The 24,168-nt window shown below is 28.2% G+C and overlaps 2 long non-coding RNA genes and 1 pseudogene across 4 annotated transcripts; 1 reads left to right on the forward strand and 2 right to left on the reverse strand.

The window, feature by feature from the left end:
* Positions 1-2,318: 2,318 nt before the first annotated feature.
* Positions 2,319-5,696, reverse strand: LOC107438022 (splicing factor 3B subunit 2 pseudogene; annotated as a pseudogene). Its single transcript, XR_015433025.1, has one exon. The product of XR_015433025.1 is annotated as a splicing factor 3B subunit 2 pseudogene (transcript).
* A 271-nt stretch (positions 5,697-5,967) lies between these two features.
* LOC147810920 (uncharacterized) lies at positions 5,968-12,540 on the forward strand. Its single transcript, XR_015433026.1, has 3 exons — positions 5,968-7,835; positions 10,733-10,855; positions 12,355-12,540. It is a non-coding gene; the product is annotated as an uncharacterized LOC147810920 (long non-coding RNA).
* A 7,578-nt stretch (positions 12,541-20,118) lies between these two features.
* LOC147810921 (uncharacterized) lies at positions 20,119-24,163 on the reverse strand. 2 transcript variants are annotated; one of them, XR_015433028.1, is made up of 4 exons: positions 24,037-24,163; positions 23,450-23,702; positions 21,313-21,470; positions 20,119-20,272 (listed from the first exon to the last, which is right to left on the reverse strand). It is a non-coding gene; the product is annotated as an uncharacterized LOC147810921 (long non-coding RNA). The 2 variants fall into 2 exon arrangements; XR_015433027.1 differs by lacking the exon at positions 24,037-24,163 and having other exon boundaries at positions 23,450-23,723.
* Between the last annotated feature and the right edge of the window lie 5 nt (positions 24,164-24,168).

The raw sequence follows: 24,168 nt of genomic DNA on the forward strand, positions 1-24,168 counted from the left end.
TATCATAAGCATGCAACATAAAATTTAGAACACCATAATTTAAACCATATTTAAATAAATTAGAATCAAATCAGTACAGTATAAAGATCTTAAAACATAAATATTTCAACAAAAGGTACAATTATAGAAAGCAGTATATATTTATTTATACACACATACCTTAATTTAATTCAACACTTTATAAAAATGACTGACTTGGGAAATTCATTTTGGGATTAAGTACAAATCCAGCAGATCTTATGAAATATAAATTTCATGATTGTTGCATAATGTACTAAATATTTTACACATAGGGAATTTTTTTAGTCACCAATATAGAAAAACTGCAATATTTTCCAGTTATGATTAACATTAAACATACATGAAATGCTATGTGTTATGTTTACTCATAATTTTGAATATTAATAGGCCTTTAATTCATCAAAGAAAGGTAATATTGTAGGGAAAAGCGAATTAGGAAAAAAAATTATTTTAGAAAAAGAAAAATCTCAAACAAACCATTCCTTATTTAAAGTAAACTGATTTTTAAGACACAAAATTATATGCAAACTTAAACAAAAACTATATGATCTTAATTAATGCCTAATTTTATTCATCAATCAGGTTTTCATGATGCCAACAGAAGAAAATGACAAAGAATAAAATTAAAATTGCTCGCGAAAAATCTTGTACCTTCGATAACATCTTTAAGTTAAGAACCACCAAACTCCATTAAGGACCATTTCGCTGTGGAACAGAGCTTTCACTGCGTAATCAGGGTTGGAGTTTTGGATGTCCTAAACTGGTTTTGGACAGGACACGTGGGTTTTACTGTCTTAAACTGGGTTTTACTGTCCTAAAGTGGGTAAAACTGTCCTAAACTGGGTAATACTCTCCTAAACTGTCTTAAAGTGTCCAAAACCTTGAACTTTGGTAAAAGGTAAAAATTCTATAGGTGTAACCATTGTACACATAATAATTACATGTATCAATAAATATTTAATATTTTTTATACAATTTACAGTAACTTATTAAAAGAAAATAATATAATATAATAGGAAAAGGTTTAAAATTTTTGAAGCTTCACAATTCAGTGAACAACAAAAGTGAATGCCTAATCCTTTAAATATAAATATGCTTTTAGTACTGATAAATAATATTTTTGCATAAGGCAATATTAAAAATGGCAATATTAAAAAATAATAACTTTTCTTAAAAAAAAAACACTAAATTTGCTCAAAAATTAACCTTTTACTTTTCACAATATTTTTTTTAAAAAATTTTATAATTTCTGCATCACAGGATGATAAAAAAGACATCTATTTTTAAAAAAATTGTCTTTAAATATAAATATATTAGTGTAAATTGAAAATACAAAATAACTGAAAAATGTATTAACAGTTTTGAAGGGCATAACATCAGTTTCAGTTACTGACACTGGTGATGTATCACCCCTATGCTGAAAGAATTGAACATGAATGAAATAAAAGTATTCTTGAATAGTACTATAGATAAATAAACCTGTTTATGACGAATCAAGCACTTAGACCCTAATATTTTAACCTGTATGGCAAGGCCAAACTTCAGTTATGTACTATTGAATGAGAGGACCAATTGAACTTGATTACTGATTAATCTTCCTTTGTTTAAATTGAAGAGTCAAACAATATTAATAAAACATTATACTTTTAAAAACAAATATTCTCTAGTATATTTAATTATCAATATGTTATTAGTACTATGTTTATTTTTCCTCTTAAATATTGTTCAGATAAAATTATGACATAATTTGAGTAAAAGGGTTTTGGACAGTTTAAGACAGTTTTGGACAGGACGGTTTAAACCGTGGATTAATCCATTCTGTCCTAAACCTTGCCAACCCTGTGCGTAATACTTAAAATATTAACTAAATACTTACTTAGCTAACAGCACAATGGCCTACTGATAGCATACAGAACACTTGAGGTGCAAAGGATAATTTTAATTTTTATATTTAATTTTTTTAAAAAAAATTTTTTTTTACTAATAGAATCAATTTAAATATAATTATATTATACTTTTTATTTATTTATTACTTCCCACTTTTCAGTATTTTATTCTTTATTCATTTTAATGATCTTTTCTGTTAATATGTTATATTTTTATTTAGAGTAATTTTTTAAAATTTGATGTTAGTTTGTGTTTAAATTACAGCTTTAACTGTTCAATAAAATAATGATGAAAATTCAATAAATATTTGACAGATTACTGTTCATAAAAATAATAAATCAATTAATAAAACTGAAACATTTTAACTATGCTAAGAACTTTATAATCTTTTTTCTATTTTTATTAATTCATTGTAATTTGAATGTCAAATAAGACTAAAATTGTACTTTAAGACTCTCATAGTCACGCAGGTATCTAACCACTAGCATATAAAGTGTGCTTACATTTTTAAGTGAGTTTTTCTCAGAATAAGCTAACTAAGCACTTTATTATTTTAAGGAGTAAACATCTTAAAGGTTTACTAATCATAACAAAGTCAATTTCCCAAGTCCTGTACTCTCTTTGTTAGAATTATGACATGATAATGACATAGCTGCCAACATATGGATAGGAAAAAGTCCAACAAACTTTATAATTGTAATTCAATGCACTAAATGTTTTACAGAGAGAATTTTAGGGATTTTTGCTATAAATAACATAAAACATATTTCTATAAATGAGGTTTGCCTTATTATGTATACTTAGTTAAATATTTTAGCATCTAATAATCTGTACAAAAATGCTATTTTAATAAGGATTTTTTTTAGGAAACTTATGAGAATTTATGGAATTTTCAAAAATTTACAAATATGAGTAAAATTTTAAATGAAACAGCAGACTAGGAGAAACTGACAAAATACATTAGCCTGCTGGAAAATCCATAATAGTTGGAAGCGATGCAGTAATATAACTCATCTTTGAAAATATAACTAATTCTGGGCTAGAGCCTGTAACCCGCTAATGCACGTTGTACAGCTTTAAGCTAAATAAGAAGAAATACAGGGGCCTATCCAGACCGAATTTACTACCGTTTGGCGGTACCTTCACAAATTCAACTATAGGAAAAACATAGAACTTAAAGTTCCAAATCACATGAAAATTCAAAATTTGAATTCTTTGTACTTTTTTGGTGGTTTAGCACTATCAAGTTGTTTCTTGCGCTTACTTTTCTGACGAGCAGCATGTTCAGCCACCATATCGCTCAAACCTTCTTTTTGCAACTGCAACTGGTGTTCTCTCATTGTCTGCGCATACCTTGCAGCCATAGCAGCAGTATCTATTTCCAATTCACTTGGATCTAAAGCTACTTCAATACCTTGAGGCAGAACAGGCGCAATACCAGATGCTTTTAGCTTACTATCCGGAATCGCGGCAGCTATGTCATAAATATGGGTCGATCCCATCATAGTCGCACTAACATACTCTGTCTTTTTCTCTGATAATATGGTATAAAGAGTAGGCATTTCACCACCTGCCAATTCCACTTCTACTTTCCTCTTACGAAGTTCAATTGTATCAGGTCTTTCCATTCCAGCTAGAATCGAGCTAAATCCGCTAGGGGTGATAAGACCCTCAGCTGGAGTGACTAATCCAGTCCCGTCTTCAGCCTTATCATTAGCATCCTCCTTTTCTTCTTCCTCTTCTTCTGAAGACTCTGATTCGAGTTCACCCCACAGAGTGTGATCAATCTTTTCCTCTTGATTGAGAGGCTGGTTGTCTAATATGAGCATACCAAACACATCACCGTAGAGAGGTCGGCCAGTCTCGTCGACAGGAGGCTTACCCCAACCACCTGCATGGTAACCAAAGGAGCAACTGTCTGGGATAGGTGCGTTCAGTCCGGATATTTTCAGGTTAGGGTAAGAAGGAGGGGGTCCATAACGCTGCATAGCAATTAACCAGGGAGGCGGGCATTTGTTTGCATTGGGCCCCGTGGGCATTCCTAAGGCAATCCTTAGATGCACACTTAAATCGCCAGGTTTTTTCTCTTTCAATCTAGTCTCAAATTCTTTTCCCTCGTAGTACAAGTCACCATGAACAGTCATTTTCAGTTTTGTCTGCCATTTATAAAAAGCATCATGAAGTTTTTGATAATCAATGTCAATTTTGCCTAATTTCGGTCGCACACTTTCCCTCACTTTAGCCTTCATAGTTTTTTGTTCTTCTTTTTCCAGCAGGACTTGTCTCATTTCCATTATGCCAGTTCGCTTAATAAAGTCAGGTAATTCAAACGCAGGTTTTTCAAAACCTCGCTTTCCCTGTAAATATTTACGTTTGAAGCACCAATGGCGAGGAACTGGCACAGTATTACGAGATGCTTTCAAATGTAGTAAAAGAACAGGGTCTTTAGCTGTGACGTCGTGCAGTTCAACCAATTCTGGACGATTCACTTTTAGCTTAAGCTCCGCGACAGACATCCGGCTTAACTTTTTAAGTTTTTTTTTAGAAAGCTTTGGCTTTTCTTCTTCAAGTATGCCATCATCAAAGTAAGCTGGTTTCTTTCTTAGATCTATAGAATTAAACATTTCATTAAGTGCATTTTTCCCAGCGTCTGCGACCATTTCTTCGTTTTCTTTTAGTTTGAACTTCTCAAATGTTGTAATAAACTGCTTATATAATGGGTCAGAAGTATCAATTACCTCTTGAACATATTCTATATCGACATCAACACCAGAGTCTCTCCGCGAATGCTTATCTCGAAATTCTAACAATGGATATTCCTGCCTTTTAATTTGGCTCTTCTTTTTTTTTTTCTTGCGTCGTTTGTTCTTAGAATCCTTTTGCTTTTGAAAAGCATCCCTCTCTTCCACATTATCCTCATCGTCCACAGATATCAAATTTAACACAGATGTTTTAGAAACTTGACTTCTCTCTACATTTAGGGATAGAACAATATCAGGATCGATTCCATATTCTTGTGCTCTAACAGTTTTGAGAGCAAGCACTTTTTCTACGGCTGGAGGCAATTTAATTTCAGCTGCATTTTCACTCGTGTCTATTAATTCTGAAATTTCAATGGCTTCAGTTTCAGATTGATTACTAACTGAATTGTCTACGTTACTATGAATTTGATTTTCCAATGAAGCCATCACGTTAATGGTGGGTAAAGGAGATGGCGAAGACGAAACAGAACCATTTGGATGATGAGAATTAGGTGGCATGGCTGTTCCAGGGGGTAAAAGAGGAGGGATATTTGACATTAAAACTGTAGGAGGAGGTGGCAAAACATTCATAGATGGCAGAGAAAATGGCGGTAGAGGTGGCATTTGAAAAATGTGTTGTAAGAATAACAGTCGCTGTTTAACGTATTGTTAACAATGTCGCTAACACTTACTGTTGTTCAAATTAAGCAACGAGATAGGGATTTGAACAAAATAATAAGAGTTGAGTTGTCAATTTACTACTTGCCATTTTGTAATACTCGATTTTTGTAGATATTCGCATAAGAGTAGAAAGAAGTGAAAATCTGTTTTATATGGTGGCAATTATTAAAGGGTTACTATTTTATTTGTCGTGGCGACATTATTTGCTGTTTTAGTCGCCAGTCGGTGCTTTAAGGCGGGTTGACACGATCAAAGTACTTTGATCAAAGTAGGCGCGCGCAATCAAAGTAAGTCATAAAAGTAAATAAAACAAAAATGGGAACCGCGAAATTTTAGGGAAAAGGGAAAATGCGAAGGGGAAAAAAGTCACGCACTGTTGTTGAGAGTATGATATATCAAATGAATAATCTCGGCCTCTGTGTTTTTAAAATTCATTCGAATTTTAAAATTATTTAATGAGGTTTAAAAAATTAAATCATATTTTATTAGACATTGATATAAGTAGTTTAACCAACCCTGTGATTATATTAATGAAAAGAGGAAAATTATTGTTTTTGAAATTAAATCAATATATGAAAAGTTCCCTGTATTTGTAATTGTCTCTCACTTTGATGTGACGTAATTTACTTTGAAGGGTGTTCAACTTTAATTTCTACTTTGATTCAAACAGCGATAATGGGGCACGGGCATTGATTGTAAACAAACAATCAATTGCGGGTGCCTGGGTGGCGAGGTTGTCTTAACTTAACATAGCGAAGTTTAAAAATAAAGTGTTTTTAACTTATATTCTGAATTTATTTAAAATATTACATATATTTTTCAAAGGATAGTGTACTAAACTTTAAATTGTGATGCCGTTTTAATTGAAAATTTCCTTTTAAATGCTGCAATTTGAGGATTTATAGTTGATCACTCTGTTTACATATTTCGTGTGATTTGTAATGTTATGACACAACTTGATGAGAAATAAATGTATAAAATATCTGCATTAAAATGAATAATATTATTTAATATTTAGTGTTTTATTTATGTGTGTATGTATTTATTTATTTTAAAGCTGATATATATATTAAACACAGTTTTGAGTACTTCCTAGTCAATCAATCTTATTAATTCATGTAACTTTTCTTAATAGTATTTTTATTCTGAATGGAACTTCTGACTTTTATTTTTTTTAGAAAACTTGTCTTCTGAACTTTGAATTGGGATGGATAGATTTATGATTCATTTATTCCATTTTTATTTAGTAAATTGTAGGTTCCAGTAGAATCACCATATTTTTAATGTTGTTTACTTCTTACATGTTATTTATATTGTTGTTGCTACTCTAACATACTTACTATGCATGCATCAAAATGATGTACATATATTAAAATTAATATCAATACTTGTATTTTGTTTATGTTTTTTAAATCATTAAAGCAGAGTTTATACAAAAATATTTTTTGTGCATGAGTGTCTCACAAAAGAAAATTTTAAATTAAAAAAAATCTTATTCTGATCCTATTTAAGAGTATTTACATTAGTGTTTAAAGCTTTTCTTAGTTAAATAATGGCTAATTGTATGAGAATAAGTTTTTATTCACATTAAAATGTAAATCAAATACATAAATTATAGAAAGTATATGCAATGTTCTGTCACACATTTAATACTAAAAGTTATTGAATCACATGTATTTATTTAGAAAATTTTATCACAAATATAATACTGAGGAGTGATCTACCTCCTCGACATTTAATAATGAAAGTTATTGAATCACATGTATTTATTTAGCAAATTTTATCGCAAATATAATACTGAGGAGTGACATTTAATACTAAAAGTTATTGAATCACATGTATTTATTTAGCAAATTTTATCGCAAATATAATACTGAGGAGTGATCTACCTTCTCGCCGTGTACACTTCTAACATATTTCTATGGCTAAAAGATCTATTACTTCTGGCATGTGTTCTAACTCTAGGTCAGTTTGACATGGATGATCATCACATTATCCATTGTAATACCATTTGTAAGATTATTGTTTCCAAGTGATACTAAAAAGCAAAGGGAGAAATCTTTTATTTTATTTATTTATTTTTTTGTGTGATCAATCATTTGCATTATAAGTTATTTAAAATTTGTTATTCTTTCTCCTTCTCATTAAGCAAAATAAAAAATTTTGATTAAACTTTTCTTGAAACACGAAGGATATTTCTTAGTAAGTAAAACTAAACAGCATTTGAATTATTTAAGAAGAATATAACTAAGTAGAAGAATATAACTTACCGATAGTCGGTGCAATAGACACTGCCTTATCATTTACCGCTACACCTGCGATCTATTTATCTTTTGTCTACTTATATTTAAATCTAATTTCGTCTCATAAGATTTATACCTTCGCTCATAATGTAAATGGAATGAAAATTATTTTGATTTAGCGAGCCCGAAAACTCAAACCAGCTGAAGATGAAGGGGAATTAATGCACCTTGTTGAACTGAACGAATTCTCTGATCTTGGCAGGTATGTGCTGTTTTTAATATATATATAATAATATATTGCAAGAATTACATTGACTTCCTCATTTTTCTTGTCCAGGCTGCTTAACTATTTAATTATATCACGTTATTCAATTCTCATATTCACAAACAGTGGCGTAATTTTATAGTATGTTTGGAGATGTTAAGCCTTCTGACATGCTTATGTTTATATTTTTCACACCTGCCAAATTGTACGTTTGATGAAAAATATTTTTTAATACTTGAACTAATTAAAAATTTAAGAGCTAAGTGAGCTAACAAATGGATCATATTTGCATATTTTTTAATTATTAATTTGTCATGGTAGATTGAAATGTTTTTTTTTTCGAAATTTTAAATTGAAGATTTAGTATGTCTACTAGATTGATTTAATATGTATACTGAAGATTTAATAAGATATCTAATGTTGCTGCTAGTAAGAAGTTTTTTTCTTAACCGTACAAGTTTGCAGTATATATATATATATTTATAGATATATATGTGTGTGTGTTTATGTGTTTAATTATTATTTAATATTATGCTTACTGTATCTAATTAATATCTAATGTTTAAATTACAAAAAAATAAGAATTGAATCATGAAAATTTTATGTGTCTACATCTTACTTACCGAACCGAGTAGCTCATTAATCAAGTAATTCATAATTTCAGAAGGGGTTTTAACTTACATAAACTGAAGTTTGTTGACTATTAAATTATATCACATTATTCAATTCTGATATTCCCAAAGATCATGTTTACTTTTATTAGTTCTGTGCACTATAACAATTTGTCTGCTTTTCTCGAACTAAAAAAATGTCTGAAAGATGACGAACTTGTTCAACGTTCCTCCCATATGCTCGTGCCAAAGAATAGGATATCTCTCCTGATACTATTCTTTGGGTACATATATGTATTTATTAGGGTACATATAGGGTATCAGCACACCTAGAAAGTCATGGATTTCTATATTGAACAAAATTTGTCATGATCTTTACTATTATTTTTTTAAAAATTGCGGATTTAGGTTACTGAAAAATCTTAACTTTAAAAATGGAATCCCCCTAATTTCATAGCGTTCTGAATATCTGAATTTGTAACAAAATATCCAATCTTAATCGTATTTTATTAAAATATAAAATGTTTCAATTGTGTTCTTTAAAATTATTAAGGAAAGAACATCCTTTCTAGAGCGAATAATCTTTTAAACTTCAGTGATTTCAGAATCTCATTAATTATTTTATTTGTTTAATTTTTTTTTATTTTAATCAATTTAAAATTCTTGTTTAGGCTTTTTATGTTACACTTACTTTTAAGAAGAAAAATAGCCTTAAAAAGCTATATAAAAGTTATTTACTTTTGTATTTTTATTCTGCTGTTTAAATGCTTCAACTCTTTCTTTACTCAATTTTTAAGTTTAATATCAATAAATGAGAAGATTTAGAGCCCCGTGGCAGATTTGCAGAGACACAGCAACATTTTCGCTGAACATTACAAAGTTCTTGCAGAAAGATTTTTCTTTTGAAAAAAAAAATTACCTTTATTTTTTGACAGAAATTTACCAGTTATATTTGAATCATGCATTTGAATAATAACTTTTTGGCATGTTCAATATACGCCAATAGTAACGTAAATTGATGGGGTTTTTTTTTTTCTGTTGTATTTTCGTCAGTTATTGATGTTGATTTGCAAGTGGATTTTAAATATCCCGATAAGCAACCTGAAAAATTCGAATCTTGTATTTGGGTATTTACTTTTTAGGTCAATAATTCTGTCGAATTTTATCAGTTATTGCTATTGATTTCTCCATAGTTTTTAAATCTGATATTTATTATACGATATTTTTATACAACAGCCTAATCAAGAAACGAAACACTCATTTGAGGTGACCAATTCGTGTGAATTTGTTGTCAATCTTTTTTTTTGCCAAGTACTACTGCGGATTTAATAATTTGCAATTTTTTTTACTGTGATGACAAAAGGCGAAGGAAATAATTTCTATATCCCCCTGCCTCCCAACAAAATACGAAAATGTTGCATGTAATGTTATAATAAAAATTATACGCTCAATTTAAAAAAAAGTTATACATAGTTTTTTGTTTTAAACACAGTGCTTTTGTTATTTTAAATTAGTAACATAACTGTTTATTTTTGTGAAAAGTATCTTGCAGAAAGATATTAGTGCTAGAGAGTTTTGTCGCAAATAGCTGGAAAAAATTCTGCTTCAAGGATTCAGAGTATAACAGCTTTGGTTATACCTATCATTTCAATTAATGTTATTATAATGCTTTTTTGAATTTATTGTAGTGTTTTTGTCGGATAAAATAGTAACTTCGGTAAATCGTGACAACTTCTTGGAATTATTGATGGAAAGTCAGGGATTTGAAAATCTAAAGTGTCGCAGATACCATGTACATATCAAAATGAAAAGCAATCCATAGCTGAATATATCCCAACTTTGCAACATATTTTAACTTATGCGATTCTTAAGTCAAATATGACTGCACAGTCAATAAAACACTTATCACATGATAAGTGTTTTAATGGTATGGGTATTTCTCCGCACACTATTTATACATAGAATTCTTGATAATTGGATTCGTTAACATACAATCTGATATTGCAATGTTTAATATATTTATGCACAGGCCATTGCTTTGGAAGCTTCTCATACAAAGTAAAGAACTAATGCAAGAACTCTTTTAGAGAATAAAGTGACTGAAATAAGAAATAATATATTATAAAAATAAAAAATGTAGATAATTCCTTTCTTCAGCAATCCTATGCCCGTTTTACTTGTGTGGTCTTAATTGATGATAAAATATGAGGTACATTTTGTAATGGTTATTAAGACATTATATATATATATATATATATATATATATCTTTTTTTTTCTTTCAGATATGTTATTTTGAAACCATCTGTAAAGGCTATTTATGTTCTTTTACTTCAACACCATCTTGGAATTGGCGATGAGGAAACAGTGTTTTGAAAGCCTCTCAGCTGTTACAAACGCCATCTTAGGTAATTTTATAGACTTAGAATTTTAAAATTTGTAATAAGACTTTACTTTTTCGTGAGTCATTATCTTGCACTAAAATGGATCAGTTATTCCTTAAATTAACTACCCTGGTCCTTCCTGTTTTATTTTGCTTAGTTTGTATTCTGAACTCTAATACTTTTACAGCATTGTATGTTTCAAAGTTCAAAAGTTAGCCGCTCTTAAGGTTTTGTAATGTTTTTCATGGCATCTTTTCTCAACCATGGCATCTTCTTCTAGTTATCAGGGTTTGTTGATTTAAATCAGCTTGATTTATTACATGATTTAAATCAAATGATTTTTTTTTTTAAAAAAAAATCATTGATTTTGAAAGTTAAAAAACAGTGTTTTTAAATTATTGATGCTTTTATTATTTTTTTTTTCTAGTTTTAAAACTTATTTTAAATAAATTTCTACATTAATTAATTTTAGTTATTGAAATTGCTTTCTTTCTTGGTGTATGTTAAATTCCAACACATTTGAAATTGCATTTTTAAAAAAATTTTTGATTCTTGAGATTGATTGATGGCATTAAAGTACACATTTAATGCTGTCTTAATATAGACTTGCATAGCTGTAGAGAGTAATTAATAAACATGAATTTTTTTTTAAAAAAAAATGCAATTAATGTTAATTAAATTCTACCTTTTGATTAAAAGAGCATGGAATTAAAATCTGCATTATATTTTATTAGTGGAAAATGTTTATTTCTAAAGCTATAGTAGAAAGATGGGTTATATTAGAAAGAAATTACCCTAATATGTCAAAAATAGAAGGAAAGAAAAGGGGGCTGATGAATTCAGATGTTTTTTTCCTGATATAGTGTCATTCTTCCCTTTCAAAGTCTATTTGAAGCAGCAGAGTTATTAACTGGTAATTTTTTCTCATAATATGTTTATAGTATCTTTGACATAATCAGATTTTCTATAAAGAGATTTTGTGAAAAAAAATTTCAATGAGTACATAGATTTTTTAAACTTTTTAGCTTAACTTATCTATTTTGATATAAGATTAAAAACTTATTACCACTTAGCAGTACCTTTACAAAATACTTCACTATATCTAAATCAGCACTGTGGTAACCTCATGTTAGATGTGGAATTTGTATTGACTGGCAGGGTTCCAATCCCAGCCGATACTGGGATTGGAACCCAGATCACCTCATTGAAAGGTGACCAAATAATTTTAAAAAAATTATTTGAAGAAAAACTTTTTTCTGTCTATTATATTATAAAACATAATATTTTCCATTTGTTATTAACTTACTCGTAAAGGGCCCCCATATAAAAATAGGCACGGTGCTCCTGGAAACATAAAAACTGCTCTGATTCTCTACAGAAGAATTGTCAACCTAGGGCTGTTAGTAGTACTTGCGTTGTGCTCATGTCTGCTTTAGTTCATGTAATTTTTCAATATAACTATTTGTCTTTTAATTTAAAAGTATTAAAATTAACCACAGTTCATGTCTTATTTTTTTTTTCAGCTGCTACCTTCAGACTGTTTAAAGAAACTAGCTGACTAGAAAAAGCTGAAAAATTTGGTGAAGTTCTTGCCACCGCCAATGACCGGAAAGGCAGGAAGACTAAGTTTGCCTCAACTGACACAGTTTTGTTTTAGAAACAATTGATTGTATTAAAAAATACAATAAATTATAGAAATTAGTATATTATTCTTTACTATTTAATAAAGATTATATTTCATTTACACATTTGACAACTGTTCAAGCCCTATTAGATATTTTGGCAACACTTTAATGGATAAAGGCTATAAGTAAATTAGATCGCAGCTTATTGTACCATGCTTACCCTTTTTTAAGTCAGAAATCTGAGGAAGTGAATCCTGTTATTTTATTATAACTATCAGCGTAAATATTGCTCTTTTTTCTTTTTAATCAGTTTTCTTAAAATCGAACCTGATGCTGTGAAGATAAGGAATTTTGTTTTCCCATACATACTATTTTAATAAAATACAGATTATATAACACTGAAACGTCACAGCAAAAAAGTTTATCGTTTTAAATTAAACATATTGTGATTTTAATCTACATAGCAAAATATAGATGCTGTAAAAATTATTGCACAAATCTCTTAAAATATTAAAATTATTTCACAGTATAAATGGCTGCTTGTACCCTGAAAAAGCGAAGAAATATCTTAACAAAACTATTTACTTTCTAGCTTATTTTCTGGAATAATAGTAAAATATACCTGCCTACCCAAACTTATTAAATATTTATAATTAAAAAATTCTACAAGTTTTGGGAATAACAAATAATTTAATTTTAAACAAGCTAGAACGGTTTTGTTAGGTTTTTCCAGCTTACAAGCAGGCACGAATATTTTTAAAAACTAATTTTTATTTTCTCAAATAACATAATTTTGGCGATTGTCTGCATTCCACAGCATTCATTTTTTAAATATCGTGTTGACGATGTCGGTTGACATAGTACAACGTTTGTAAATGCAGAGAGATGTCGATCGACGTTACCCAACGTTCCTACGATATCGAACAATATTGTTTTGCAATATTGAATATACGTTATAAAAGGGGTCCATTTTTATATAGTACAATATTTCGCTACGATATTGTACAATGTTCAAAGCTAAGTTTTTACGATATCGTTTTTGTGAATTGTGCTACTTGGGTAATAAATAAAGATGTATTGGATTTGTATTATTGATTTGTATTATTGATTTGTATTATTTGACGTATTATTTTTTATTTTAAGAATATTTCTTTTTTTTGGCAAACTGTTAGTAAATATATTTTTAAGTAAATCGATTCTCTAATAATAAATACAATAATGCAAACAAGTTTAAAACGAATACTACATATTAAATTCTTGAAGAAAGATCAAAGATTAAAATATGTAGATATTTATTTTAGACTATGTATGTAACTGTCAAAATGAAAGAAGAATACATTCTCTTTCTGAAAGAACACTGTAAACTCTGGGATAGAGGTCACGACCCCTAAGCGAAGGGAGAACGATTAAAGGATAAACAAAAGCCATTGGTCACTTTCTTATAACTATCGATACAATACGTCACTTCTTAGGGGGAGGGTCCGAGCCTTTGTTCGAGGGCTGGGATTCCCTTCACCGCTCTCTTCGGGAGTTGCGAGCATAGAGTTGAAATAGTAGGTAGAGGAACCAAGTTCGCTTTATTCCTTCTGAAAAGACACGCCACAGATAGCAAGCAAAGAGTTACAGTCACGTGATGGAAAGAGTGCAATACTTGGCGCAGTATCACAAATGTTGGCGCACGAAGTTTTTAAACAGCTTTATTTCGATATTACCGATGCGCAAATAATCGGGGCATTTGAAAGAGAGAAAAAAAATATTTTCGTTAATCACATTTCTTTAATATTATTAAATGGGTTTTTAAAACATGAGGAGTTTTTTTTCTTCTTAACAAAGAATTTTTAATTAAAGTACTGCCTTTATTTAAAAAAATTCAGCAGTTCTCGTCTGTACCCTTAACACTATTCCTTAAAATTTATTCATTATATAAAAATAAAAAACGATATTCTGCATCACTTATATTTATTACTATATTCAGAAAATTTTTTTTTAAGTGTTTTTATTGCAAAGACCTATTTTAAAAAAAAATTAACAATATATATTGTAATAACTATTATTACATTTAACTATTGTTATTTTTAAAAAAATAATAATAACTTCGATACAAAAGTCAGGATTTTTTTTAAATCTACCAGGGCTTAAAATGTGAATTTGAAGATGTTGCCTTTCTTTTTTAATGAAACATAAATTCGTTTAAAAAATAAATTTAATCTTTACGTTTTAGAAGTTTTATCACTGTTAGATAAAACAAATTGTAAAATTAAACAGATTGTCTGAAAAAAGTTCGATGCTTAGAAATAACGTTAATGTTGCAACACTTTTATCATTTTTATTTATGCTCACCAAAAGACTGCTCGAGAGGTAATATCAAATTTCGGGAAAAATAGCTTCGGGGAAAATACAACCCGTTTTTGGTAGAATAGATTAGTTAGAAAACATATTTTTGATTAAATTTAATTACGTTTAGAATTTTATTTATATATTGAATACATTAAATTATTTATACAATAAAGATTATTTACATTATTAATTTAGAATTTTGACTTCTTTTTTTCCTGACACTTAAAATAGATATTTTCAAAAATAAACTGCTGTTGCATTTTAACTTAATACTCAACAATTTGTCTAAATATGAAATAAAATATTTATTCTAATATAAAAGTTTTCAGCTCCGAATAGAGAAAAATATAAGATTAAAAGCATTAAAATAATAAAAGAGTTTAATTAGAAATTTTACTTTGTATTTCATGTACAATCTAATTCCATAAATTACTGGGAAGTTTGAATTGTACACACAAAGAAACTAGTAGAAAAGCTTTCGAAATTTAAACAAAAAATACTTAAATAAAAGAGAAAGCAATTAGAATTTTTACTTTGTACTAAATGTACATTGAAACTAATGACGAACTTATAATTAAAATATCTTACTTTTATTTGTGATAGAAATTGCAATTTATGCAACTTCTTATGAGGTAAATTTATGCAACTATTATAGGTCAATGTATATTTTAATAATTTTTATACAGAAAACCAATAACTTAAAAAGTAACAGTTAAAAATATTTTATTTTACAAATAAAAGAACCATAATCATTTTATGGACATTAAGAAAATTACAATGCCCATCCATAGAAAATGTAAGTGCATTTAAAACTATATCTTTTAGCCAGCTGCAAATTAAATATATACAATCTATATAAAGGTAAAAACAGTTGAAATTTTACAAGAAAGGTTCACGATGTTAAATCTTTGCACCACAGCCAACTGTTAGCCTTGACCGTCTGAGCAGTTTATTACATACCAATGCATAACATGCGCTAATTTACTGCACTAATTTACTCCTTTACAACTTAGCCACTTCTATGTTATGTTTTCTAAATTTGTTGCACTAAATCAAACTAATTCTACGCTTTAATATACTAGTAAAATAAAGTATTTCCAATACAGCAACTATTTTTAAATAAAAAGAAGATAAACAAGTACTTAATGATTATATTAAATATACCTTAATTTATTTTCTAAATAGTACATAATTTGTATTCATTTTATGTATAGTAACAGAATTATATAATTTTATTAAAAATTGACACTAAAACTACTTTACACTATTTTATATTTAAATACTAAAAATATTTCATAGAATTTAATTATTCATCAAACATATAAGAATATACAAATAATTTGGTTTTCAAGCATTCCTATGTAATTTAAAAAACACAACTTCTTATGTACCATATTTTTTATTTAAATATATATATTTAAAGGAAACATTTTAGAACAAGATAAATATTGGGTTTTAGTAATCAAGAGGTAAAGATATACAAAATCTTCAGAATATGCAGAAATGATATCGACATTTAAAGAGAACTAAAACAAAACCGAAAGTTTACTCTACTGTTCCTTGGCGCTTAAGTATCTCGCCAAGGAAGCCAACAAAGCTTTGCAACTATTTCAGCTAAAAATAGAGTATATATTGAAATATACTTAAACATTATAAGTTTAAAGTTTAAGAAACAATAAAAACTTATGTTAAATGCAAAAAAAGTGAGCAAAAACGAGCGAAATTGATTATTAAAGCAAATAAAACATGATTATCAGAGCATGACTGAGTATCGGAAAAATTTTAAAATCAATTTTAAAATAGAAAAAGTGAAAAAAAATGTCGCCCTTTCTTGTAAAAAGTTATCAGACAGTCCCTAGAAATCTTCTCCGTGCAGCAAAATGCTGAGGACTTTTGTATCATTCTTATTTCTGAATTAAAAAGACAGACAGTTAATTGCATCAGACGATCGCAATGCTAAACGAATGGACGGGAATCGAAGCGGTCTCAGTGAACGGCAAGTTTGGGCTACAGTCACGTGACTTTATCTTGTCCACGGGTCGGGGGTTATTCTACTCTCTCTACCCAGTATTTCAACTCTATGGTTGCGAGGTTTGGATTTCGTTTTACTATCGGACGGTGGTATAGAATAGACCATAGCCACCGAGAAATAAGGCCTGCGAGATCATCAAGGTCTTTCAGTGACGTCACATTCTGTGGGGATATGTGATTAGCCGCCAATTTCAAATATTTGTCCTTCATTGAATAGCAGTGTTGTTTGTCCGTCGGATGTGTCCTTTTAAACGATTTAAAATAATCGTGTGTAGTTCCAAGATGTAAAGGGAACTACAAAAATGTGCCTAAAGTATCAGTATTTAAGTTTCCAAAAAATGAGGAAATTTAAAAAAAAAAAAATGGATTAATTCTACCAAACGAGACAGTTATCAAATAACCGTTAATAGTCGAGTAAGTGTTATTTATCTTTCATGTTTTAATATTCGTTTTTGCAGACTTAATAATAAGCTTTTTAATTAAATATTGAAATAAATTGTATTTAAGAATTACATTGCTTTAGGTATTGCTTATTGTTGGCAAACATTAGAATATGAAACTAGCAAAACATTCGTGCTTTTGCAAAACTCTTAGACGTGGAATAAAACAAATTTAAACATCATTTGTCGTGTCTAAATATATATATAAACAAATATAAGATGTCATTAAGAGTTAACATTTATATTATTTAAAAAAACTAGTAAAGAATCTTTAGTTTTATACTTTTAAAAGAAAGAAAAATTAATAACAATGTTGATTGGCATTTGAAGCTTATTTATTCTTAACGATAGCTTACGATCATATGAGTAAAACTTCATAAATATTCATACTTGAAAAAAAAAACTCCGGTAGTACATTAGATTATATTAATAAAAAAAGAATTTGATTCATTATTAGTAGCCATTTTAAGTTTTGTATGTTATTATTTTAATGAATATTAATGAAACTGTTGTTCTTGATTCATATGGTATGAATCTTTCGAATACAGATGAATCGTATTTGTGTTATCTTTTGTTGTCTTTGTGCTGATACCTTAAAAATTTTTTTTTACTATTTTAACAATTAACATTTTATACCAATTAAGGACAGTTCTGTAAACTAATTTTTATTTACTATGTTGAATTCGTTTTAAAACTCGCACATGAAACTGTTTCGTTCTGTATCATTTTCTCCCTCATTTTGTGAAAGGCATGTATATATATATATTTAAAATATGTATAGATATATATAGCCCGAACATTGTAATTTTCCCCACGAAGCTAACCAATCTAAAATTCTGCCGTTACTTGCTAGTGTATATATATTAGAATATAATAGACAACTTTTTAATTAATATTCAAAGTAGTTTGTTCATATTAAAAAATCTTCTCTATTTTCTTAGAATATGTTTTTTTCCCTATAATTATCCAATCAATATTTCCTCCTTGTAATATATTTTTGTACAAATCTGGCAACAAAAAAATATTATTAAATTGTTATGTTATTATTTTCTTTATTATTTTTTGAACTACCATATAATGTAAAACTAAAAAAGAAACACTATTTTTTTTTAAAAAATAAATAAAATTTAAATTTAGATTTTTGCAATTTTAAGGATAAATAAATTTTGAGTTTGCTTCAACTTATATGTACTATTCTCATTTTATTCCCATTTTTATGTTTATTTTATAAGTCTGGAAGAGTATATGTCCTTTTCTTTAAGAAAAAATAAATAAAATATGAATTTAGATTTTTGCAATCTTAAGGATAAATGAATTTTGAGTTTGCTCCAGAGATCTAAGTTATATATATATATATTTATATACTATTCTCATTTTATCCCAAATTTAATGCTTATTTTATAAGTCTGGAAGAGTATATGTAAAATAAAAACTTCATAAATGTGCCAATAAAACTATTATTTCTTTATTTGTCTCTTATTTGTTTTGCCATGATATAACATATTTTTATTTGTCTCGTAACCGTTTCATTATTAAAATGTATTATTTCTTATTTTCAAACCCATACAGCACATTGACTTCGTTATGACATCCTAAAGTTGTCATCTTTAGGATTCTGTGACTTCCAGAGGAAGTCCTATATTTACCGCTAAATGTCCTACGGATGTCATCTGCGTGTTAGAATGTCCCACCTGCAGATATCTTAATGATGTCATAACTAGGACAGTTTCAGGATACCTTTAGAACGCTTTAGGATGGCATTAGGACATAATAAGACCTGTTTAGTAAGGATTGAGGTAACTTGTGGGATGCATGTTGGAAATGGTATGATAGTAATATGAGGGTGTCTTATTTTGGAAATAAATTTCATCTTTGAAATTTTTATTAATTTTAGCAACTTAAATAAGGTTTTTCTTTTAAATTTACTGAATTAGAGGTCAGAAAAATGTTTTCTAAATGAAAAAAAAGGTGATAGTTTTTAATTTGTATACCACTCTATTTTTCCAGAAAAATGGGCTATTCCTCTACTATTTTTTTTAGGAAAATTAGTAAAGGAAAAGGGAGTAAAACAGTTAATAAACAAACGTATCTAAAGAAAAGAATAATGTATCATTTTAATACAAAAATATGCAAGATAATTGGATTTCACATTTCTATTGCTTGGAATAAAAACTTGGCCATTATTAAAAAGTCTAATTGAATGTACCCTTTGAACACCAAGGAAGGTTACCATTCTCCTAATTAGCGTTAGTTTTCTGTAAAGAATATTTCTTATTAAATTAAATTATGAGACTTATTGAATCTTTTATGTACATTGTAATTTATGATTGCTTCATTATTGCTCATATTGTTTAATGTAGTAGATATATTAAATATCTTATAATAAAATAATGAATAATTTTTATTTTAATGTTGCTCTAATACTGAGAACTTCGCATTAATATTTAAATTTCTCGTATGATCAGTTGAAACTAGTTAATTGGCAAAATAATTCTCATTACATTCTTCTGCAAAATTTACTAAAAAACATTTTATATTATAAATAGTTTAAATGAAGTTGTGACTATTTTATCAAAAACTCAAAATAGATGTTTATGGATCACATACTTTATTGTTTAGTTATTGTGTCAATGATGCAATTTAAAAAAACAAATAAAATTAGAAAATTATCTGTTTTTATATACAAACTAAAACAGCTGTTGCCATGTTTTGCTGTAGAATTGTTAGCTGAAGGCATACTTAAATCAGTATCTTGAAAATATTAAAAATAACTTGTTTTAAGGATTTATCTATTTTTTGCAGCATAAATTTAGTGTATGCAAATAAATATGAGAATAGAAAAAAATAAACAATATTAGAATCACATAAGTGAAACTTTTATTTACACTATTATTTCCTTAATTTTTTTACAGAATAAACTCTTCTTTCTTTAGCATGGCACAACCAGCCTCTAATAATGCTTCCAACTTCATTTACTTAAGTGTTTGTGAAAACACTGCAAACAGCTTCTAAAACATAACAAAAAGAAAATATAAACAAACCAGTAGGTATTTTTATGAATAAACATAAAATTATTTCTGAACCTATTTAAAAGGTATCTCAAACTAAATTAGTAGAAGCCCAGATTTCAATTACTCTCAGGGAAAATATTATGGGGTAACCTTGTTAAGCTGCTTTTTCAATTGCCCATCATACGTAACTTAATACTAGTTCACAAAAAATAAAATGATTTGATACATGTTTGATTCATTGTTATAAGAATAATCTAGTAGCAACAACTGTAATAATGATAAAGCTGTTAGTACAATCACATGTAACTATGATCAGAATATTTTAAAGTGCAAGTCAAAAGAAGTGTTGGATAACTGAAATATCGTATGATTTACCATTCTACTATGACTGGAAAAGAAGATGGTGATACTAATAACAATATTATTTCAAACAATGACACACTCATAAATTATTCCAATGTTAGAAATTTATAAACTCATTGAAAATTCATGGAATGCTAAAATTATTGTACTATATTAAAAAGTTTTTAAAAAAAAAGCTGGTTATAGATGCTTAATAAAGCTGGCTATAGATGTTTATTAGACAACTAAATTTAATAATAATAATACCATTTTATTCATAAAAACAAATCGAATGAACTGGGCAACTCACATTTTCAGAAGGAATGATGACCCAAATTTAAAGAAAATCCTATTACACAAACCCCTAACGAACAGGAAAAGAGGGAGACCCAGACTGAGATGGCTGGATTTAGTTGAGACTGATTTCCTTACTCTAAAGGAGAAAAACTGGTGAACAAGTGTCAAAAGTAGAGAGAAGTGGATTCGAATTCAAAGGAAGGCACTGGCCCACCCTGGGCTGTCTAGCCAGATATGATGATGATGAATACCATTTTAATGGGAATAAATACTTTTAAAAATAAGATTCATTTTCTAGAATGGCAACTTTAGCTACACTAATTTTAACTATATACTGTCAAACTACAAATGGAATAATATATATACACATATATATAAAAACAGAGATTAAATATTACCAATAATTGCGCCTGACACTCTGTAACCAAAAAATCTTTTTTTTTTCATTATTGTCCACCCAGCTTTAGAGTTCAACAACATCAGGCATGATGTGACGAATAGCTCGTCTTGTATGTTCTTTAAAATCAATTCCATCAAGACTTTGCAATCTAGCAGACTATGAGAAAGAAAAAAAATTATACAAATAACAATATTTTAAAAAAGCAAATTGACATGTAAATGATGCAATTATTAAAAATTTATTTTAAAGAAAACAGAATTTCATTCTGAAAATAGTTTATCGTAAATCTGCCCTTGTAAAAGAGCGAGCTCTTGGAGAATCAAGAAAAGAAAAAAACTAAAATTTAGCATACAATTTTCTTTTTGTAAAAATACAAATATGTAAATACTAATTAAATGTTTCAACCACAATTATCAGTTAAAAATGTTAACAAAGATTTATTAATTGAGAAAATATGCAGATCAACTACAAGTAAGTTTTATATGCCTTTTAAAGCACTAAATATTTTATCTTAAGAGATCACTGAATATTTTTAACCCCGTCAAAAAAAATATAATATGAAACACAAGATACCTAAAATATATTTATAAAAATAAACTAAGAATTAAAATATAAACACATTTATAAATATAAACACATTTAAAATATAAACACATACATATAAACACATATTTAAACCAGCTTGTATAAAATTAGTTACACGTATAGACATTTTGATAGCGTCCATATGATTCTTTTTTAAATAATAAATATAACTAATATCAATATAATAATTTAATCAATAATTAATTTAATCAATAATTAATTTAATCAATAATAACAATTAATCAATAATTTAAGAACTATTTTTGAAACGATATGAATTACTGAGATAGTGAAAATAATGTAATTATCTTCAGTAGTAAAAATTGATAGCCTGATTAAATTTAATATAATAGTTAGATAACTTTGCAACTTTTTATTAATTTTAAGACAGATTGATTATAAACAATCATATAAGGAGAAAAACTGAATTCATTGCAGCAAATGCTGCAATTTACTCAAACTAGGACGGGAAAAAAAACCTGCAGCCCTTTTGCCTGGTTATTTACTTGGCTAAGTATCTCTAATTTTAAAAATCCCTATGGACGGCGTTTTTTTACACAAGGGAACGCTGCAAGCTCCATACCGCCTATACTTCCAGGTTACTGTTTCCAGTGTATTTTAAAGCCATTTGGCTCACAACGCGATCATTGTGTTTTGAGAACTTGCAAGAGAACATTGTGATTCTTGCAAACGTGGTATTTGATTACTTATTACTTGTGTTTACAATGCTAAAGGTGCTGACACTAACGTAAGATGATGCACAGCTTGCAACAAGAGCAACAAATGGAAAGAGGACAAATCAGGACTGCCAAAAAAGGGAGATATTCAAAATCTAGCAAACATGTCACCTTTATCGCAATACATCTCTAAAGAAATAAAACAAATTTTTACTTCTTACTCACCAGAATTACTTATCGTTATTATCTTATGAAATACAACAGATTTGAGCTAAAAAATTATATAATTTGTTTCTTTTGTTAAAAACAAAATTATCCGTTTGAAAATATAGCCTAGCAGAATAAGCAGTAGCAAGTATTGAGTTTGAGATTGTTATTGTTTACATTTATATTGAAAACACCATTCATAAACAATTTATAGAAAAAATTATGTAGAAATGGTAAAATACAAAGTATGCTAAATAATGAAGATGAATAGCAACATTGAAATAATTTAAATATCATTTCATCTGTAATTAGAAGAAATGATTAATTTAGGGTTACCAAAAAAACATGCCAAATAACAAGTTAAACTTAAAGGAAGAAAACAAAAATAATAGAAAGAATGAGTTATCCGAACAGATAAAAATTTGCCTCACGAAATAATAAAAATAAAGCTTCCTCAATAATTATGAAAAAATTAAATAAACCAAGCATTTAAAAATTTAGTAATGAATGTAAACATTTCAAACATGCATGTAAACATTGCAATTGAGATATTAAAGATAATGACGGAGTTCAAGTACACTTATAAATTAATTATATAAATAGATTATAAAAAAAAGAAAGATAAACAAAAAAGTAACTAATAAAGATATTAGAGCTTATAAATACCTTATTATTTAGATTTCACTAGCAGAATTGCTCTTGTCACTGGATAAAAGAAATAACATTAACGGTAAAGTTGAAGTTAACACGCATGCGCAGAACGATGATCCTACAAGACTCCTAAAACACTCCTTTGAAAAGCCTGTCATATTGCTGTCTATTTGTGACATCCTACGAAATTCTTTCTTCTGACAATCTACGGATATGACTGTTCCAGGAGTGTTCGGAATGTTTTGGGATGTCTTTAGGACGAAATTTGCTGTATGGGAATATATGATTAAATCTAATGTTTAATTACATATTAGAAAATAATAAATTATACACTTAAATAAGGTTTATTCTTTTGATATTAAAAATAGTTATAGGAATCAAGATTTAAAAATTAAAAGTGAAAAATTTCTTATTAAATTATCTATTAAATTATCTAGTCCTACAGGTTCATTTTATTGAGTTATAACTTTAAAAATAACTGAAAAAGCTAAAAATTCACCACTTGAAAAAAAATTTAAGTGCTATTAAATTAGCTGAGGCAAAAATATATTACGTGGCTCAAAAGTTTGAATTATTTATTATAGTTTTCTCTTAATACAAACCTGAATACCGCGTTATCTTATGCTTCGCTAACCCGTCAGAGGATGACGTCACAAATCTACTGAGAGGCCTTCACTCTCGGTGGCTATGAATAGACTCCGGGGAATAGTGACGTCACCGTCCGTGTTCGAAAG

The sequence above is a fragment of the Parasteatoda tepidariorum genome, chromosome 4, assembly GCF_982258835.1.
Source record: "Parasteatoda tepidariorum strain Cologne lab strain chromosome 4, Ptep-v5.0, whole genome shotgun sequence".
Taxonomy (NCBI): Eukaryota; Metazoa; Arthropoda; class Arachnida; order Araneae; family Theridiidae; genus Parasteatoda; species Parasteatoda tepidariorum.